Source organism: Rhipicephalus microplus, chromosome 2 (assembly GCF_043290135.1).
Source record: "Rhipicephalus microplus isolate Deutch F79 chromosome 2, USDA_Rmic, whole genome shotgun sequence".
NCBI classification, from domain to species: Eukaryota; Metazoa; Arthropoda; class Arachnida; order Ixodida; family Ixodidae; genus Rhipicephalus; species Rhipicephalus microplus.
In genome coordinates, this window is record NC_134701.1 from 255947156 (window position 1) to 255970066 (window position 22911).

The window sequence follows — 22911 nt, forward strand, 5'->3', positions numbered from 1 at the left end:
TCAGTCTGAAGCCACGAATATAATTGGGTGGTATAATATGAAAGCACAATGATTATAAGTACAGAGAAAACTAGAGCCATTACTTAGGACATTCCAGCTTGACAGAAGGGCTAATAGATATAAAGTGCGAGAGATGACTGTTAACTATAAGGTGAGTAAAACCTTGATCATAACAAAGTTTCACTCCTTTTAGCAAAGTTGAGCCTACATTCACTCTCTCTAGAAAAAAAGACAAAGACGAGTGAAAAAACTTGGTCAAATACTTTTGCGAGGTCAACTTGCAGTGAGGCTTGCTGGCCAAAAGATTTTGAGCAAAAATCGCGAATAATACGAGCGATGTTTATGTTAGTCTGTGCAGAAAGGCCTCTCAGTCGACAGATTTGATAAAGACCAACAATGATTGACATCATTACATGCAACCTATTAGCTAAAATATTGTCAAATGTTTTATAGTCTATGTTGCATAACGTTATCGGTCTGTACCCATCAACATGACGTAATGTTTCTTTATCAGTACTCTTGGGTATCATACCTCTAGTACCCAAGTGACTACTGGTGGAACTTTTGGTAAAGGGCTGCAGAAGAGCCTCCATCTCTGACGCCTCTGAAAAACTTGTCATTAGAATGGGACAAAGGCGGCCCTTAAATGCTTTACAAAATTCACCTTATATTCCACCGAAACCCGGCGTTCTTGACAGTGGTAGTTGATCGATGGCAAGCTCTATTTCTGAGTAATGGGACTGTTTACCCATCAACATTCCTCGGCTTAAAAAAGGACACGAAATGGTCCATAAGCTAAGTAATATTAGGTAGATGCGGTAGCACTAAACAACATTTGGTAATTATTCTCAAATTCTGCCCTAATGCCGCCTGTGTTTGTCACCAAAGTGCTGTTTGAGCATACTACGCATATCGTTCTCGACACTCCATGACGATGCTCGTTAAGCAGAGCCTGATGAGTCGGTTTTACGGAATATAAAGCTCGATTATTGCGCGAGTGAATATGAACACCTCTGTAGTGTTCTGCTTTATACTTCATAATACACACCTAATGCTATGATTTTTTCAGCTCACGAATCGGTACTTCGCAATGTATCTTAAAAAGGCTTCTGATACTAGTACTTACGTACTTTTTTTCGTTCTTTTTTCATAAAACGACCTTACAGAACTCTCTACTATAGCACAATAACGCATATTTTGCTTGAGCACCTCCTAGACAGCAAATAAAGGTAAATCAATGTTAAAACAAGTAGTCAATGAACTACACAACCGGGTAGTAAATTCTTTATCTCTTAAAAGGGTGGAATGAAGTTTCCGAAAAGCCCAACGGGGGCGGAACTTTACGTTAGAATTTTCGCATTGTCTAGCAATGGCGATGCAGTGGGCTGAAAACGATACCAGTTCAGCAGCCTAAGACTCGAAGGGAACTGTGCGAGTGAAGTCAGTCAGGAAGGACTGTTACGTGTACAGGAAGCTAACTTCAGCAGCGTCTACTTGGAGCTCTAACCATATTGATCATTGCAGAGACAATAAAGGAAAGACAATGGACGTGAAAACAAACACCAAAACTTTAATAAATCACTCCGTACGGGTGGTGCACTCCGAAGAGCAGTAGAAGAACGTACACCATGTGTAATACTCCGAGCAGAAAAAAAGAGAGAGAGCTATCGCAATGGTTTGTTCGCTTCCTAATATGCATTAAGGAACACATATGGAGCTTCCGTCTTCCCAGGAACCTGCGCCGCTACGTTTGCTGGGACCTGTCCCCAAAGTATCGCCAGAGTGGCGCCTTGGGTGCTCGCCAGCAGACGAGGAGGGAGTGAGAATTCGAGGGGGAGAGTGGGCGGCGCACTAACACTCCCAACAGTCGCGATCAGCGCGTGAGACTTAAGTTCTTTCACGTTGGCTCACTGACTCTGGACGTGGTTTGGAATTCACGCTTTGCGATCGTTTTCACCGGGGACGCAAAAGCTGAATCGTAAAATGGTGGGAATGCAGTTGTGTCTGCTGCTGTTACCAAACAGGCTGCAGTGCTCGTTCGTCCACACACGTAAGAGAAACAGGACTGCAGCCTTGCAGAGCTGGAGGTACCACGCTGAAGATCCCTCCAAGCAAGTGGTTGCTGTTAGCGTCCTCACGGTTTTGTCTTCACCGCCCATTTCCATTCTCATGATTTTCTTCACACGCTGCCGAAGCCTTGCTGCTTTAGCGAGCGTTATTGATTTTACCGGCTGTCAAACCTCACATGAATGCAGGCAGGCGTGCCCACTTGTTCGTTTTTGCAGGGAGTGAGGCCTTGGGATCATGCGTGAATGGAGCAAAGACGCCCGGCTTCTACAACTTTGACGACAGAGGAGAGCGTTGGGAGCGGAGAGATAGTTGTGGCATTCAGAGGAGAGCGAGTGATGCCACCACCCCTCTCACCGCTTCTTCGACGACGGCACCACTGTCCCAGCAATGACGATGCGATCAGCGGCAGCGTGGTCGCCGCCACCACAGCTCAATAGAGAGGCTCCGGGTCGGAAAGAGGAGGGCATCGGTGCGCACGCGATTTGTGACTTCGAGCACTGGTCGGTTCGCCCGACGATGCCGGGGGCTTCGCTCCGAACCGCTGCTCTGGCAGCGACACGTTCCATCGACTCGCGTGGTCACAGGAGTAGGAGGAGAGTAGGTTGAGAAGGAGAATGGTGATAGCCATGCCACGTGCGCGTCCCTAGCGATAGGGAGTAGCGAGTGATCACGGCTTCATCGAAGATTTTCTGGGGAACACGAGAGTTCCTGGGGAACGATCCTGGGGATCAATGTGACCAATATTAGGGAACGCTCGCAAGGACTGTTGGCCTCCTCTCCCCATTCGTGGGTCCCTCTCCTTATACTCGGGTACCAATGACTATTCTCCGACCAGTGATACCACCACCACCCTTCTCTCGTACTCCTGAACTTGTGGGTTATTGGCTGCGTCCTGTTAAGGAATTTCGAGTTATAGGGCTGGTTTAGCAGAGGCCTTATCTCCTATACTTTTGTAGACCCAAGTTCGCCCACAATGATGTCACCTTTGTGTGTTATCTTTTCCATCGACGAATTTCAAAGGAGGTATATATCAGCGGTGACTGGAGCTGCTAAGATAGTTACTTTAAATTAGAGCTGAAGAAAAGTATAAATGACAACAATACTGGGGTAGCTAGTATGGTGCGGGCCAATAAATCAAGCAGCAGTATTGTTTTCGGAGGTAACGCTTCATTGAGGAGGGAATTGAGGTGCGCATTCGCACTCCTCAAGTAGCCTTGAAATAGCAGTAACTCAGTGTGACCTCGGAGACTATTTTGGTAACATGGGAGGTACCGATGTTTTCTATCAACTAAATAAATAAACAAATAAACAAATAAATAATTAGATAAATAAATATATGTCTCTTTGTACGTAGAACGGGATATTACTTGTGAACCATCTTTCAGTGCTTTTTAGGTGTTCCGCTTTAGGGCGTGCTGTTACAGAAGACCCCCAGAAGCAACATCTTCTGCTTTCAAGTATAACAAATAAAAGTTCACTCCACACATTGCCTTTTTTTTCTTCTGCTGATGATCGTTTGGCTGACGAGAAGCCTTTATGGCTTCGGGTCAGCAGAATGACCTAGTGGTTTGGGTAAGTATTTTTTGTAATGTTGTGTATTATCACTGAAAAAACACGTTTGTGAAAATATATAATAAAGTGGCACGATAGGAGCTCGAGAAACAAAACAGGAATTCACCTGACTTGATTGATTGATTTGTGGGGTTTAACGTCCCAAAAACCACCATATGATTATGAGAGACGCCGTAGTGAAGGGCTCCGGAAATTTCGACCACCTGGGGTTCTTTAACGTGCACCCAAATCTGAGCACATCAGCCTACAACATTTCCGCCTCCATCGTAAATGCAGCCGCCACAGCCGGGATTTGATCCCGCGACCTGCGGGTCAGCAGCCGAGTACCTTAGCCACTAAACCACCGTGGCGGGGCAACAGGTATTCACCTAAAATCTGGTCTCTGGTTATAAGTTTCTCTGTAAACATCTACCACTTTTATACAGATGGACAGTGGTTTTCACGTAATGAATGAATGTGATGAAGAAGTAAATAGATGAGAATGGAGGAAAGCATGGCACGGGAAAGGGAAAAACGGGTAGATGCAGTTGCCGGCAAGCTGCCATCAAGCTGCCCCCGTCACACCGCCGTTGCCACAACGTGGTTAAAGACAGAGTACAATAGAAATCAACAATGGGATGGCCTCTTATTACGCTGGCATTGCTTATTCAGGTTCAATGAAGGGAAAATGATGATGCGAATACCCCCCAAGACTAGATATGAATAAGCATACTTCAAAGAAAGTTGTCATTGCGCAGTAAACAGATATAATACACCTCTTTTCAGTGCATCGCCTTCATTTCGGCCTGTTTACAAGTACGCTTGTATGACAAACATGTAGACATCTTAGCATGGTCCCATCACAAGGCTATCATTTAACTTATAAGAGTTATTCTGTGATAGCTTCTACCAAAACGCCATCATCAGCGCGCCTCCCTCAGCATTTTACAGAACACAACAGTACGAGCTCAAAAGCTTTGCGATGGTCTCTCATGTCCATGTTCTAAAAGGAAGGCGTTTAGCATATCTATCATATCAGACACAATCGACTCGTGCAGTAGCGTCTGCAATGACCAAGCGAGACGAAAACTAGAAACCAAGAGGATACAAAGAGTGTAAGAAGAAACAAAAGAACGGTGGCACAACGCTGAGGCAGTTTCGAAGCGGCGGCGGCGGCCCATGAAAACATCCTCCCAGACGTTTCGGAGCCAGTGGCGAGACAATCTCTGCTGCCTGCCCGACGGCTAGGACAAAGACGTCAAAGCCAGAAATGATGGGAGATTACAGAAAACGCTATAAATCACCGAGTTCCGCCGCGCCGCTGCCACGCCATGGCTTTAGTATACATCTGCTGAAACCCTAGCGCTGTGGAAGATCGAGGAACAAGGGAGCATAGAAATCAATATCCGCTTTGTGCGGACCCATTCTTCTGTGTACGCCTTTTCGGAGGCCCTTGAGCTTGTTTCCAGTTAAATGCAACGTGGAAGAGACAAATCTAAGAAAAAAAATTTTCATCTATATATGATTATTTTATTCTGTCTCTAAGTCGCGCAGTCAATCCAAGCCATGCCAAAAACTGATCCAACGCGAGTGCAAGCTGCAGTTTCGTACCGTTCTCTTCGTCGCCTCCTTTTAACATCTTGGAAATTGATGCCTTCTCCGTTGTTTTTGCTCTTAGTACGGGTAGTTCATGCGCAAGTAACTGGGAAAACGTGAGTGAAAGGACGAATCATTCAATTTGACGGTTGCCCTTTGTGTTCACTTTTACTCCGATTCTCTTTTCTAGAATTCGGGAAGCAGACTGGTCCTTCTTTTCATACGCACAAGCCGGCTTGTCGGGCTGATGACTTTGCTTCGCGTGCGCACTTTCACGCTGGAATGCATGAAAATTATAGGATGAAGTAAAGAAAGAAAAAAAAGAAGGAAATTGCGAGAAAGTAAAGGAGAGAAGTCGGGATACGTCGTTATGCTCTTGTTGCGCGCCTCCACTTGTTCTGAAATAGAGCTTCCGGTTGATGACGGTTGAAGTGAGACGTTAAAGGCAGTATCGTGGCTTTGAAAGAAACAAATAGAAGATACATAGAAAGTGTAGCAGAGATGCGGCCGATTCTCCACGAGGTGACACTTTTGGTTCCGTTCTCTCTGGTTGTGATTACGAAAATTTTTATTGAGCCACACTGACGGAAAGGGAGATCGCAATTAGAAAGATCATTTGTGAGGAATGTGGCAAATTCACTTCTGGTCATCATAAAGTGAGCCAGTCGAAAACAAACTGAATATCATACATTGGGATGTATCTAGTTAGCCTGATAGTTCGTAAAGAAATCACTAATTGAACAGACACGATATACAGTTCAGTTGATCTTACTTCCTTTTTTCTTCCAGGTAAAGACCATGGGCACAAATCTACGTTGGCAGAAAATCTGTCTCTATGTATCGTTAAGGTTTTCAATTGAACTTTAATTAAAGATAAATCAATTATTATTATTCACATAAATAATAAGTTTTATTTGTTTTGCGTGATACATGATACCGAAATCAAAGGTAATTGTGTAAAAAATGCTGTGAGACCTAGCATTAGATTAGGTGCCGCACATTTATTACATAAAGTAGTAGTTATAAACAAGTATGTTGTTCAATGTCATTGTTTGGAAATAACAAGTACAAACAAAAACAATTTTTAGAGGGCGAAACTGTCTTGCTTGTGCAAAAAGCACCGAGAACAAGTACATCATACTGCACATAAAAAAGAAGGCCAGAAAAATAAATTGGAAACTCATCAATCTGAATATACTTATTATTACGTGCTATACACATTTCAAAACGCGTTATAATATAGGAGATACATAGTACAAGGAATTATGTATGCTGTTGAGCGGGCTACGAGTCAAAAAGATTTAGTGGATAAATGTCAAATATTGTACGTAAGGAAGGCAAGCGAAGTACACGCCAGAAATATAGCATCAAAACCCATATTAGTGCAAAGAATGGTTTATGAAATGAGCTCTAGAACTTGTGACAAATGCGCTGGATATTTGTACAGCACCAGTGCTAGCTTAATAAGTGTGCTAGCTTAATCTGGATGCCTTGATGAGCCTCTCGTTCAAGCGGTAGCAAGTACGCCGCCGAATATGATGAAGCACCCAAGCACAAAAGAATGTAATCAGAAGTGCACGGAAGCCCGCTGATAACCCAACAACAAGTAAACATCGTTATTTCATTTCACGCCATATTTTTTCCCCTCTGATTGGTTTTCTTAATGAGTCTTTCGTGTTCGTCACAATGCAAGTTATAGGGCTCGACTGCAGCAACTCAACGTGGTTATGACTGCATCGTTAAGGAACCATTGCTTACGATCGCTGTGGCCACATATAATTTTTAGTTTTGCTAAAAACTTGTTGCCTGAATTTCGATTACGACCCATAATGATATTAAATCTTTCTTTTTGAACTTTTTGCGTGGTAGTGGCCTATATTGAATAGGCTATAGCACATCTACTCTCTTTGTTTTCTTTTGCGCGTCTGCTTTTCTCTTCGCTATCGTTATCATCTTCCTTCCATCTTCCCCCTAATCTTCCTTGTTATTAGGTTAGTTATTGCACATATTTGAACTCTGAGGTGTTCTTTGTAAATAGCAATAATGCATGCGTTATTTCAACCAGGAACACGTCAAAAAAATGATCTAGTTAACAACTGAATTCACCTTCAAAAGTTGCCAAGGTTTATTTTATATTTTTGTATTAATTCTGACCCCCTCCCACCCCCTGTACAAAATCTTGTCTGACCTTGTGCGGACAAAATATCTTGGAAGAACGACAAGCAAAGACTCGATCCAAAAGGTGAGGTCACAAAGGTTTTTGCAGAAAGCCATACACGAAAGCTCGTTTCGGCGTGAGCTGATCAAAATATTAACGTTGCACGATAATTTACCATTATTATTTTTTCACTTTATCGATGTTCCTACAGAGCTTATTCTGCGAGATTGAGCTTGGAGTTACCTGCAGTAATCATGTTATCTGAAAGGTTTAAAAATTCATATATACTTATTTACAGTTTGTCAGAATTTAGCAAAGCCAGATTGAATTTGAGCAAACAGATAGTTCTGGCAACAGTTAATCTCGCAGAGTGTAGATATAAAAACGTAATATATTGGACCCCTAAAATAGTGAAGAAAACTTACAGCACAGACGGTAAAATAAGCTGATACCAGAGTAAAAAAAACATAAGCAAAACACGAACACACACGTTCTAAAGAGATTCGCCGTAGTAAAAATGACATGTGACTACTTTTGATTCAAAAACCTTTGTAGACACCATTCGAAAGACTAACTGGAACGAAATATATTGTCACGTGCTTGCCCAAGAAAGACGATGATAGTTGTGCATGTGCCACGAAGGAATACGAAATGGACGAAGAAGAAGAACTCGCTTGCGCGTTCTAATTAAAAAAGATCGACCTGCTTCTGGTGTCTCAGTCTCTACGGCAAGACCTCTGTTTTGACGTCGTGACACTGGTGGAGGTGCTGGAGCCTACAACCGTATACACGACAGTCTTGCTCGGACCCGTTCACCCAGTCCAGAGACCCAGCCCCTCGTCACGACTCCGGTGCACCGATTCAGTCGGCGCCTACTAGTCCTAAGTCCGGAGTCCGTACCTGTTCCGCCTCTAACCAGCATGGCAGCTTCTACCACATCCACGGCTACCCTTCCATCGCAGACCACTCTTCCCTCCCAGGTGACTCTTGAACGTCCTCGCGTTCCTGAAGTTTTCCATGGGGAAGAGTACGAAGATGTCGAAGACTGGCTCGAACAGTTCGAACAGGTCGCTGTATCTAACCACTGAAACGAACAGCACAAACTTGGTCGTGCATATTTCGCCCTGGAAGATAGCACTCGCACGTGGTACGAGAACCACGAGGCTACTTTCCAATCTTGGGAAGATTTCCGTCGAAAGCTCCTCGCCACATTTTTGAACACGGACCGACGGGATCGCGCACAGCAACTGATTGAGGCTCGCGCAAAAAAACCCAACGAAACAGCCGCCATGTACGCAGAGGGTATGATCCGTCTGTTTCGACGAGCTGACCCTGACATGCCCGAGGCGAAGAAGGTGCGTCACCTAATGCAGGGTGTCAAAGAACCAGTGTTTGCGGGCCTCGTACGAAATCCACCTACAACAGTAGATGAATTCATAAGAGAGGCGACTGTCATCGAGCGCGCACTGCTACAACGATACCGACACTTTGACCGCCTGCCGAACCACACGGCAGTAAGTGCTGCAGCTCAGAACACTGCAGTGTGTGAAAGTTCCCTGCGACAAATGATTAGGGAAATACTGCGTGAGGAACTTCGGGCCCTCTGCGTCCCTCCTACCCAACCGCCCGTCGCATCTGTTGCCGAAATCGTCCGCCAGGAGTTGAGGCAAGCCGTTAACCACCGGCGCCAAGTCCTGAGCCACATCCAGCGAGCTACGCTGATGTGGTCCGTCGTCCTCCACCGTCATTTGTGGCGATACCCTTCCAGCCACGACCCGCGACCGTACCTTGGTGGCAACGAGATTCCATGAGACGACCACCAGTTCGCCGAACTGACTTGTGGCGCATGGCCGACCGTCGACCTATTTGCTTCCGCTGCGGAGAACCAGGTCACATTGCTCGCTATTGCCGTCATAGTGATTCCGGCTTCAGGAACTTTTCTCGTCCCGCTTCTTCCCACTCTGAAGACCGTCGTGCCCACGATGCAGATCAACTGTCGACTGGCCAAGCAACTACACCGCGTCGCTGGCGATCTCCATCTCCTGCGCGTCACCGTGACTTTCCTCAAAGCTACGCGGACGTCACCAGAGGCCGTTCGCCTAGCCCGCGCCGGGGAAACTAACTTCTGCGACCTCCGGGGGCAAGGTTGCCAATCGTCGAGACACCGAAAAGTTCCCCCTATCATCGCAAGAAGATATGACGACAACCACGATGAATACGACGACGAATACTAATGCCAGTGAAGTTGTACGTGCTGATCTTGGCGTTTTCATTGACGGACATTACGTTACAGCGCTGGTCGACACTGGCGCCGACTTTTCAATCATGCGACAAGAACTCGCCCACTGCCTTAGAAAGGTCAAGACACCGTGGACAGGGCCACACATATGGAGTGCTGGTGGTCAGCTGCTGATTCCCACGGGTAAATGCACCGCTCGACTTTGCATTGGGGATTCTAGCTTCGTGGCCACTTTCGTCCTGTTGCCAGACTGCTGTAAAGAGCTAATTTTGGGCATGGATTTTCTTCGAGACCACGGCGCTGTTATCAACATCACTCAACGTATGGTGACGTTTTGCGCACATCCGTATGTCGACGACAGCAGCGACGAACTACGCAGCAGTTTGCGAATAGCCGACGATGTGACGCTCCCACCGAGATCCTGCTGCCTTGTGTCTGTGTCCAGTGGGTGGCCTTCCTATAAGGATGTGATAGTAGAGCACATAGTCGCTCTTTTGCTCACGCAAGGCATTTCCATCGCGAGAGGCATCCTAACGCTTACTGGTGGACAGGCAGGAGTGCTCCTTACAAACTTCAGCAACGAGCGCCGTCAAATCCAGAAGGGTACCGCAATTGCCTACTTCGACGATATAGACCAGGCCGGGGATTGCTGTGCTTTGCAACCAGATGACGCGACAGTCCCTGCCTCGACAACTTTGTCGGTGGACATTTGCTCCACGATACCGCCCTCTGGTAGGAAGCGTCTGCTTGGACTTATACACCCATTTGAAGACTGCTTTTCGCGTACGTCAAAGGTCCAGCGGACACCATTGACCAAGCACCGCATCATTACCGAAGACAACACGCGACCGATTCGGCAGAACCCCTACCGTGTGGCTCCGAAAGAATGCGAGGAGATTCAGAAGCAAGTGCAGAAGATGCTCGTGGATGACGTCATACAACCTTCGAAAAGTCCTTGGGCGTCCCCCGTGGTTTTGGTCAAGAAAAAAGACGGCAGCTTGCGTTTCTGTATTGATTATCGCAAGTTGAACCAATTCACGAAGAAAGACGTCTATCCACTGCCTCGCATAGACGATTCACTCGATCGGCTGCGTCATGCGCGCTATTTCTCTTCAATGGACCTCCGAAGCGGCTACTGGCAGATAGAAGTCGACGAGAGAGATCGTGAAAAAATGGCCTTTGTGACGCCTGATGGCCTTTACGAATTTAAGGTGCTTCCTTTTGGGTTGTGCTCGGCGCCAGCCACTTTTCAGCGTCTCATGGACACCGTACTATCGGGCCTGAAGTGGCAAACATGCTTGGTCTATCTGGACGATGTTGTTGTATTCTCAGCATCATTCGAGGAACATCTGAGCCGTCTATCCACCGTACTCCAAGCCATACGCTCGGCCGGCCTGACTTTAAAACCAGAAAAATGTCATTTTGGTTTCAACGAACTCAGCTTCCTAGGCCACGCCGTCAGTCACGATGGTGTTCGACCTGACCCGGCCAAAATAGACGCCGTAGCGCATTTTCCCGCACCCCGTGACAAAAAGGCTGTGAGACGCTTCTTAGGGTTGTGCGCCTATTACCGGCGATTTATCGAGAACTTTTCGTCTATTGCGGCGCCATTGACACGACTCACACGTGAGGACGTCCCCTTCTTTTGGGGTGAACAGGAGCAAATGGCATTCAATGAACTGCGACAACGCTTGCAAACACCTCCAGTCCTTGCGCACTTCGACCAGGACGCCGCTACAGTACTTTACACTGACGCCAGCAATGTAGGTCTAGGTGCTGTTCTGTTGCAGTGGCAAGACGGCTGTGAAAGCGTAATAGCCTACGCCAGCAGAACTCTCTCTCGCACGGAGGAGAACTACTCGACCACCGAGAAGGAGTGTCTCGCCGTGGTGTGGGCAGTCATCAAATTTCGTCCGTATTTGTACGGCCGCCCCTTCAAGGTTGTTAGCGACCATCACTCTTTGTGCTGGCTCACCAACCTTAAAGATCCATCTGGTCGTTTGGCGCGCTGGAGCCTAAGACTTCAAGAGTTTGACATGACCATCGTCTACAAATCTGGGAAGAGGCACACCGACGCCGACTGTCTCTCATGGTCGCCAGTGGAAACTGTCGCTCCTGATGACGAAAACATCGACGCGGCATTCTTGGGAGTTGTCAACACGGCCACTATTGCACGAGAGCAGCGCAGTGACCCTGAGTTGTTACCACTCATTGAATATTCAGAAGGACGACGTAAAGACGTGCCGCGGTTATTTGCTAGAGGACTGCCATCTTTTTGCTTGCGAAACGATGTTCTCTATAAGAAAAACTTTTCACCAACCGGCAATCCGCACTTGCTCGTCGTGCCTGCCTCTCTTCGAAAAGAAATTATGGAAGCGTGCCATGACGAAGCAAATTCTGGTCATCTAGGCTACACCCGAACATTGCGCCGACTCCGATGCAAGTACTACTGGCCAAAGTTACCTGCTGCTGTTAACCATCACGTGCGAACGTGCACCGACTGCCGAAAACGCAAAGCGCCTCCCAGCAAGCCAGCCGGTCTTTGACATCCAATCGAAACACCAGAAAAGCTGTTCACCCAGATTGGAAGGGATTTCCTTGGTCTCTTTCCAACTTCCTCAACAGAGAACAGATGGATTATTGTGGTCACTGATTACCTGTTCCATTATGCGGAGACTAAAGCTATGCAGCGTGGCACAGCAGCAGAAGCCGCTCAGTTTTTCATCGAAAACATCGTCCTTCGGCATGGCGCTCCGACAACAGTGATCACAGACAGAGGACTTGCCTTCACCGCAGAGCTTTTGGAGTCGGTTCTCAGACTCAGCGGTACTGCTCACCGGAGAACAACTGCATACCATCCACAGACAAACGGACTGACGGAGCGCCTCAATAGGACCCTCACAGACATGATCAGTATGTACGTTAACACGGAACATAAAAACTGGGATCAGATATTGCCGTACGTGACCTTTGCTTATAACACCGCTCGACAAGAAACCACTGGAATGACACCGTTCAGTCTGATCTATGGTCGCGAAGTCACGACAACGTTGGACGCCATGATGCCGCATGGGTGTGACGACATCCATGTAGACGCCGAAGAATTCACTCAGCGTGCCGAAGAAGCCAGACAGCTCGCGCGCATGCGCATCTGTCATCAGCAGCATCAAGATGCACAACGCTACGACACCCGACATAAGTTTGTTAGCTACTCACCAGGCGACAAAGTGTGGGTCTGGATTCCGATACGTCGACGTGGACTGTCTGAGAAACAGCTAAGACGGTACTTTGGTCCATACAGCGTCACGCGACGCTTGAACGACGTGAACTACGAAGTCGTTCCCGACACTAATTGTAGTTCTAAGCGCCAAAAGCGTTTGCCCGAAGTCATGCACGTCGTGCGTATGAAACCGTATTTATCTAGTTAATTAGCTCCCGGTTACCGTTTTCGTACGACCACTTCATACGCCTGGTAGAGCACCTAAGTTGCGCATCAAACGATGCTTCTTTCGGAGGGAGGCAAATGTCACGTGCTTGCCCAAGAAAGACGATTATAGTTGTGCATGTGCCACGAAGGAATACGAAATGGACGAAGAAGAAGAACTCGCTTGCGCGTTCTAATTGAAAAAGATCGACCTGCTTCTGGTGTCTCAGTCTCTACGGCAAGACCTCTGTTTTGACGTCGTGACAATATGACAAAAGTAACGCCGAAACTGCATTCAACTTTTTTTCAGCCAAAGTAAGAGAATCTATTGGTCAGTCGTGCTCTGAAACCATAATTAAACAATGGTTCCGTGCACCTAGGAATCCTTGGATTACTAAGACACTAATGCATTCTATAAGGAAAAAGGACAATCTTCGCAAAAAGATCAAGGAAGAACCATTCAATAATTCACTCAAATGTCGGCTAAAAACTTATTCCAATATTCTTAGAGCTGCCCTAAAGCACGCTAAACGGGAATACTATGAAAGTAAGATTAGAAATAATTGTGGCAACACAAGGCAGAAGTGGCAGGTAATTAAAAAATTTCTGAACAGCAATGAGCCTAAATCGCACCTACTTGCTATATCTGTTAACGAAAACAGATACACTGATTCTGATTCTATTGTGGAGGTTTTCATCTCTCATTTCAACACCCCTGTGGGTACTAATACAAACACTCAGTCGGAACTCTGACTGTCAAGTATTCCACATACTCCTAAATCTTTCTTTTTGTATCCCATGATAGCAGATGAAGTTAACAATATCATCTCATTATTAAAGAATACTGGCCCAGGGCTTGATGAAATCTGCTCTTCTGAAGTTGCGCTTGTATCAAAAGAACTTTTCCCAATCTTAGCCTATTTAATCAATAAGCTTTTTGCGGCTGCTGTGTTTCCTAAAGGCCTTAAAGCAGGGAAAATTATCCCAATTTTAAAGAAAGGTGATCGCGAATGCTGTAACAACTATCACAGGTTCGCATTTTCCCTTTCTTTAGTAAAGCTATTGAAAAACTAATTTGCTACCCTTTAATGAAATACCTATCTAAATTCAACATATTATGAGGAAGAGCTTTATTAGAGGCGAGCTCGAGCTGGCACACACTGATGATGACATCTACAGATAAGGAAAATATACAAATAATGATGACACGTCCAATTGATGAAGAAGAGTCGGTGACTGCGCTCACACTAATTCGCCGTCACGCTGGAAGCGGCCTTCTGGCCGTGCGAGAGACAATATTAGGAATTGCGTCAGGTGTACAGTTTCAGCCGAGAAACGTGCACAATTTCTGTCCCACGGCAACGGTGGTCGGAGGGAGCGTTAAGTGGTGAGATACGGTAATTAACGGGGGACGTTTGTTCAATCACCGTATAAGGCCCTATAAAACGACTGAGCAATTTTTCACATAAGCCGGGCACACGCACGGGAGTCCACAGAAGAACTTCGTCTCCTGGGGAAAAGGTGACAGCACGGTGTGTCGAGTTGTAGCGAGACTTGCGAGCTTCCTGAGAGATGCCGGTGTTGATTCGGGCCAGATGACGGCAGTGCTCGAGGCGAGACAAAAATTGTGCGGATAAAGGGCTTGCTGAGGTAGCAGGAGCCGAAAGAAAAAAGACGTCCAGAGTTACACTTGGAGAGCGGCCATGGACCAGAAAATGGGGAGAAAAGCCGGTGGTGCGTTGCGTAGCTGTATTGTAGGCGAACATTACGAATGGCAAAATGGCATCCCAGTTCGTGTGGTCAGGGTTAACGTACATGGCAATCATGTCCGAGAGGGTACCATGAAAGCGTTCCGTCAAGCAATTTGTTTGAGGATGATAAGTAGAAGTTGTTTTGTGGATGGTGTTGGCGGCGCGTAGAACCTCAGCAACAATAGAGGAAAGAAAGACCTTGCCGTGGTCACTGAGCAGAACACGTGGAGCTCCATGGCGTAAAAATATGTTACGCAGAAAAAAATCAGCTACTTCAGTGGCTGTAACAGCGTGCAGTGACGCGGTTTCCGCGTAACAAGTGAGGTGGTCAACAGCCGTTACAATTCAACGATTTTCATTGGAAGTCACGGGAAAAGGGCCGTACAAGTCTATCCCGACGACTCCGAATGGCAAAGCGGGACAAGGAAGAGGTTGGAGAAAGCCAGGAGCAGTAGTGGGTCGTTTCGCCGTTGACATAAGGCGCACGAAGAAACATATTTGGCAATCGCGGATGAGAGGCCAGGCCAGGTGAACCGACTGCGTATTTTGTCGTACGTTTTGTGATAGCCGAGATGCCCATCAGCACGATCATCGTGGAATGTCTCAAGAACCTCACGTTGTATACAACGTGGTATAACGGGGAACCATTTGTTTCCTTCTACATGGTAAATATAGCGATGTAAAACACCATCGTGAAGCTTGAAATGTTTCTAGTTGTTGGCGAAGTCGGGCGTTCAGAAGAGTGGATGTACCTTCTAAGCGTGCTATTATGGAGCGGCAGTAAGGGTCAACGCGTTGATGCGACACAAGGGTAGAAGGGCGGCCAGATCTTAGTCAACTGAGACCTGCGATGGGTAATGCTGCGGTGGAAATCGGTGACGGTGGGCTATTACGGTTGGGTAGAGGGCTGCGAGAGAGAGCATCAGCATCTTGGTGCTTCTTACCAGACCTGTAGACGACATCAAAGTTGTGCTCTTGTAAACGAAGCACCCAGCGGCCAAGACGACCCGATAAGTTCTTTAGCGACGAAAGCCAGCACAATGCGTTGTGGTCGGTGATGACTGTGAAGTGGCGGCCGTGGAGGTATGGACGAAATTTTTGTACCGCCCATACAACAGCAAGGTACTCTTCTTGTTCGGTTACTGTATAATTTTTCTCGGCAGCAGTCAGAGCACGACTGGCGTAAGCAATGACACGTTCGCGTGCGGTGTTGTCACGCTGCAGTAGAATGGCACCGAGACCATGACCACTGGCGTCAGTGTGAAGAATTGTGGGTGCACCTGGATCGAAATGACATAGTACCGGGTTGGATGTCAGGGCTTGCTTCAACGCTAGGAAAGTCTTTTCACAGTCTTCAGACCAGACGAATGCCATGTTACTTGCGAGCAGTTGATGGAGCGGAGAGGCAAGCCTTGCGAAATGGCGTATGAAGCGCCGAAAGTAGGATGCCAAGCCGAGAAAACTGCGCAGGTCTTTTTGACGCAACGGACGGGGAAACTCGAGGATGGCGGCAAGCTTTTCAGGATCCGGTCAAATACCGTCTTTGCTGACTAAGTGCCCTAGAACCTTGATCGTTTTGCTTGCGAAGGTGCATTTTTTTGTATTCAGCTGTAAACCAGCTTTTGCAATGCAACCTAGGACTTCTTCGAGACGTTGTAGATGTTGCGGAAGGTAGACGAAAACACTATGATGTCGTCTAAGTAGCATAAGCAGGTTTTCCACTTCAGGCCACGCAGTACGCTGTCGATCATACGTTCGAAGGTAGCAGGCGCGTTACAAAGTCCGAAAGGCATTACGTTAAATTCATATAGCCCATCTGGGGTGGTAAAAGCCGTCTTCTCTTTGTCAGATTTGGACACTGGTATTTTCCAGTAGCCTGATCGCAGGTCAAGGCTCGAAAAATACTCTGCGCCATGCAACGAATCTAGTGCGTCATCAATTCGTGGGAGAAGGTAAACATCTTTGCACGTTATTTTGTTCAGTGCCCAGTAATCAACGCAAAATCTTACCGTACCGTCTTTCTTTTGCACCAACACAACTGGCGAAGACCAAGGACTCGAGGAAGGACGTATGAAATTTCGTCGAAGCATGTCTGATACGTTTTCCTCGATTATCTTCCTTTATGCGAGAGACACGTGGTATGGGCGCCTGTGAATTATTCGGGAGCCGTCAGTCTGAATTCGGTGAGTCGCAGCAGTTGTCATACCAAGGACAGTGGAATTAACGTCAAACAAAGGGCGATGTCTGTTCAGTAAATTCAGCAATTCTTGACTCTGGGCTGCTGTCAAATCAGGGCTTATCGTCACCGATAGAGGAGTGGGAGAGTTGAGTGGTGGCGTGCTTGGCTCTGGTAGGTCTTCTTGACTTGGAAGGGCAACAATTGCAACGAGATGCGGGTCAATAGCGCATGTGACTGTTGATCCACAGGGCAACAATAAGGGTTCAGTGGTCTGATTTAACGAAGTAATAAAAGAAGACCCTTCAGAAAAACGAACAAGGCCTGGAATGATCAAAATGCCTCGATGTACCGTGTGGCCATAAGGTAGTAGAAGCACGTCGCCATCCGCAATGTTGCTGCAATCAACGCTAATTACTTCTTCTCGGGACGGCCAAAGAACATAATCTGAAGTGGTGACGAGACGAATGCGCTGTTCAGCTTCCGATACAGAAGAGTCGGTGAGATTGAGGTGGATGAGGCGCTGACGACGAGATATAGAAGCGCGTGCAGACGACAGAAAATTTCACCCCAAAATGAGTTCGTGGGTGCACTCACAGAGAACTGCAACAGCAATATGATGACGAATACCGTCTATGAAAACGCGAAGTGTACACTGGGCGAGTGGACGACAAATGGCGTTCGTCGCAGCACAAAGAGACGGGCCTGAGTAAGGTGTTGTTACTTTGCGGAGATGGGAGCAAAGGTCAGAGCGAATAATGGAAATAGCAGCACCAGTATCCACTAGAGCTTCGACGCGTATACTTTCGACTAACACTGTTAACAAGTTCGATGGTCTGTCTGGAGTAATTGCTGGCTGTCCGGTGGATGCAGTTTTCCCTCCTAAAACTGCATTGGGGAGTTTTTTTAGTGGACATTCAGGACATTGGAGGCGGGTCGCAGAGGCGACACGGAACGGCGATTGGGAGATGGTGAGCGGCGGCGAGACTCATGGGAGCTCAAGGCAGACCACTACTGTAAGGTGGAGAGAGCGAACGCTGAAAAGAAGACTGGTAAGGCGTGCGCCGGTAGTTCGTGAGTGGACCGAAGCGTCCGCGTTCCTCTGGAGCGTAGCCACGTTGCTCGTCCTGTTGAGGCTTTCGGCAAAAGCGAGATATATGAGCCCTATAGCCGCAATAATAACAGATTGGGCGTTGAGGACGCGGCATGGCGTAATACGGCTGTGGGCGCATCGGTGGTGACACTGACGCCACAGGTACATGGTCACCTGGTGTAGCCGCTGGGATAGTGGCGGGTGCTGAGAGCGCCGCGACTTCCGCGTACGTTGGTACCTGACGAGGTCTGGATTCGGCGGAACAAGGTGAATGTGACGCAGATGCAATCTCTTGCCTACTGATGTCCCGCAAGTTGGTTGGAGCTGAGGCTAAAGTAGACGGTGGGGCGCAGGAAGAGCAGCACCCATGAAGCTCTTCACGAACGATGTCGCGGACCAGGGCACGGATGTCGAGGGCCGCAGGAAGACGAATGTCCGAGGCATCATGACAAAGACGAAGAGACTGAAGTTCTTCTAGTCTCTGGCAAATGGTGACGGCATCTTGAGTCGTGGTAGGATTTTGCGACGCAAGGGCGTTGAATGCCATGGTATTTATGCCTTTGATAATATGGCGTATTTGTTCGCTTTGAGGCACAGCTGAATTTACACGCTTGCACAAGGCAATAAAATCCTCAATGTACGAGATGTATGATTCACCCGCTAGCTGAATGCGTTCAGCAAGCTTCTTTGTTGCTGCTTCAGTGCGGACACTGGGGGAACCGAAAATATGACGGAGCTGCTGTGGGAATGTGTCCCAGTCGGGAAGATCTTGGAGGTGGTTCCAAAATCAGGTTTTGGCAGCACCAGTTAGGTAGAAAGAGACCGTACGCAACTTGTGTAGAGTATCCCACCTGTTCAACTTGCTGACGAGGTCGTAGGTGTGTAGCCATTCTTCAACGTCATCCCCTTTGAGACCCGAGAATATTGGCGGATCACGCTGATGGCTGTGGATGGCCAGGGTCGACGGCGGAGGCTGCACTGGGCTGGTGGTGTTGGATAGACCAGAATTGTCTTGCACTGCCATGGCAGGTGGTAGTAGACGACGACCCGATCGGAGCTCCAGTGGTAACGTGCGAAAGGACATGTGGATCGAGAAGCACCGTCCGCCACTTATGAGGAAGAGCTTTATTCGAGGCGAGCTCGAGCTGGCATACAGTGATGATGATATCTACAGATGAGGAAGTTATACAAATGATGATGACACGTCCTATTGATAAAGAAAAGTCGGTGACTGCGCTCTCAATAATATCTGATCACCAATTTGGCTTTCGTCCAGGTCTTTCGACTGAAGTTGCGCTAATAACTTTCACTGACAGAATTAAATTGACAATTGATGAAGGTCTTCTTTTTTGAGCGGTGTTTATTGATTTTACTAAAGCTTTCAATACAATTAACCACACCATCCTATTTCATAAGCTTGACTGTTATGGCATAACTGGACCACCCTTTCAGCTCATTAAAAGCTATCTTGGTGATCGGACGCAGGTTGTTCAGATAAACCAGAGTTTTTCATCTCCAAAAACCACTAACATTGGCGTTCCTCAAGGGTCAATCCTTGGACCCCTCCTGTTTTTGTTATTTTTAAATGACTTACCACTCCTTCTGAATCACACTAACGCTCTTCTCTACGCTGATGACACTACTATTTTTACCGCACACAAGGATCCACTCATGCTACAAAAATCACTAAACGTCGACCTAAATAACATTCATTCATGGTGTGTATCGAATCTGTTACTCATCAATCGATCAAAGACTAGTTTTATGGTATTCCATTCCCGCCGTTGTTTACAAACATCGGTTCATTAGCAGTGAGGCTTGATGGACACTTCATTTATGCATGTTCATCTAATAAATTTTTTGGTGTGGTATTAGATAAACATTTGAATTCCAGTGAGCATGCGCAGGCCTTAATTCAAAAGGTGTCTTTCGGTATTCACGTGATCATCAAAACATGACCTTACTTCTCCACTGAAATCCTTTTGTCTTCATATTATGCATTCATTTATAGTCACCTGTAATACTGCGTATCGTCATGGGGAAATACATATTGGTGACATGTAAATCATCTAGAACGATTACAGAAGCAAGCTTTGAGACTCATTACTTTCAAACCATTTCATCACCATCAGCCCCCTTTTTAGCAACATGAACATTTTACCTCTGCATAAACTCTTCAGCTACAAAATTCTAATGATCATGTTTTGTATCCTTAATAATGAATTACACATTTCCAGTTTCTCGGGAGCTACTCTTGTAAATACTAACAACACGAGGTTTTCAGCTAACCGTAATCTACTTCTACCTAAAGTACGTACCAACTATAGTCAAATGACGGCAAGATTTTCATGCATAACACTGTGGAACATGCTGCCTGTTGATCTGATATCATGCTCAATCTACTTACTCCTTTAGTAAGCGCTTGAAGGTCTTATTGTTCAATGACTTATGACTTGAATGTTTTCTTTTGGGTTTCTTTGTTTCAAGCACATTGTCACTATTGCTCATATGGCCCTACGTTTTTGCACCATTTTCTTTTAAATATTGCTGTGACTTCGTCGCTGTTTGCTGACTAAAAATGTAATCCTCTTTTCACTTTTTTTAGGAGGTCCCCCTGACAGTTTTTACTTTGGGACCTCCGATGGTTCATTCGCCATGCAAAAAAAGTATTCATAAAAAGTGTATGTATTTTTGTATAAACAACAACAACAACAACAACACAAGAAAACACGAGCGTGCGAACAGAGACAACGAAATGACGTAGACACAGACACGCATGCGCAGCCACCACACACGCATCTTTGTTCCGGTGTATCGGCTCCCCTTATAACCAATTCCCACTCAAGCATGTATTAGTTCATTGTGAAATTGGCCCAATGCATATCACTCGCGTAAGGTCACCAAATCGCAGCGATGTTATGTCATGGCACAGTAAATGCCCAGTCAGCCTGCCTAACGTTGTATAGGCGACCCGTGACGCGAAGCCTCTCCCATTCGCTCCACCTAATGCGCTGTTATTAAAGTAATTCAGCATCCATCTAGCGCTTATATGTAGTAGATGTCGTAGCGACACGCATCAAAGAAGCCCGCCCAGTCGCACCGAGAGGAAGCGTCCCAATAGACTCGCATCAAATCGGCTCCATCAAACGAGGGCGAAGTGCCTTTACTTGAGCGAAGTGCTTCTCATTGCTCCCTCTTATCAATTCCGTGCAGTGGTATCAAACCTAAAAAGCACTAGAACAACTCCGCATGGGTTTAGCGGTATATGTTAAACAACCTCGATTTTTTTGTTATTGACCACATCTGGCTGTAATGTGAAAGAGTTCCTGGATACATTCATGCCAGCCGTTATGGTGAAATATTTGTTGCTTTGCTGCCATACAACGTCATCTTTGAAAGTGACCTCACCAACTTTTGCGGAGACAATTAAAATAAAAAGTCTCGCCCTATTGTTTGCACTACTCAGAATTGACTGCATTGTATAGAATTAGTTTATGGCATGGCTGGACGGGCAGCGCTGCTGCTAATGCACGCTACGAGTGGCGCTTCAAGCCCCGGGGGATGAGCAGTGGTGACTCATTCATTGGCGGGCACGGATTTTTCACAAGATCATCTCGAATGCAGAAGTGTCGCAGCAAGAGGAAGGAAGAACGGGATGAAAAAAGAGCAGGGCTGTGAAAGACGCTGGAACAGAATGGGACTGTAAAAAGAGAAGACAACTGTCTTAAAGGCCCAGACGACGCCGAGGAAAAGCTATTGCACCTCAGAGTGGTGCGTCAACATGGAAACTACCTCCATTGAAGGCAATCGAAAATAGGCCCACCAAGGTAAAGGTGACTTTAAGAAAAAAGGAGCTTCGGTGCCCCTCCTCCTCTTTTTATCGCTCTCTTCTACTAACCCTACTTCATTGCTCATGACATCATCACGAGCACGCGTGACCCTTCGCGGTCGTCGATTGGCAGGGAAGACAAAAGCGACCGCCTTTCACCCTGCTGTCTACGTTTTTTTAATTCTATTTATTTAGCCAAAAGAAAAGGGAATGTTCAGCCAATTATCGGGTTTTGTAATCCAAGGACGCTTAAGCCTTGCTTACTGCTCTATGAAAGAGGGAGCTTGGCATCTGTTCTTTGTGATGAACATGCGCTTTTAGACATTATAGCTTTACCTATAGGACCATTGTAGCAACCATTTTGTTTTACTGCTTACAAGTATAAGTAGAATTTTGTTCTCGTCTCAGTTCTCCAGGACGAAGGGCTGGAAACCTGCTTAGAAAACGTAAGGTGAACAACGGGAGTGAGTGTTTTTCTATGGCACAGAACGTGCACACTCTTAAAGCCCGGCACCCATCGTTCACTAAAACATGAAAATTGTTTTGCTTCGGATACAGGAAGACACGGATGAATGTACGCCCATACGATTGAACGAAGCGGCCGATTGTCGCTTCATCAGCGCAAAAAAAGTTTCTTTCGCCAGGCTGCGGCAGTAGTGATCGCGGGCCACCGTCGCTTCCGGGCAATTTCGCGATTGCTGGATAGCGCCGCATCGCTTCGTCGCAGAGAGCCGCTCCATCGGAGTCGTTCCACGAAAAACGGCAAAGGCGTGTGCTTTGCCGAGGCTACGGAAGATAGTGAAGAACATTTAAATATGGGTAAGTGTTAAAAAAAAAAAAGGAGCGACACTGAGACAAGGACCTTAACGCCCTCGTCTTTGTGTCGTTGTTTCTCGACTCAGACGGGAAGGAGCGCGCGTCCCACGTTTTGATCCCGAGAAGGCGTACAGTGTCTTGCCTTGCTTTCATTTTCTTCTAATGACGTTTTTTTTTGTCCTCTGCGGAAATATTCGGCGGCTTCTCT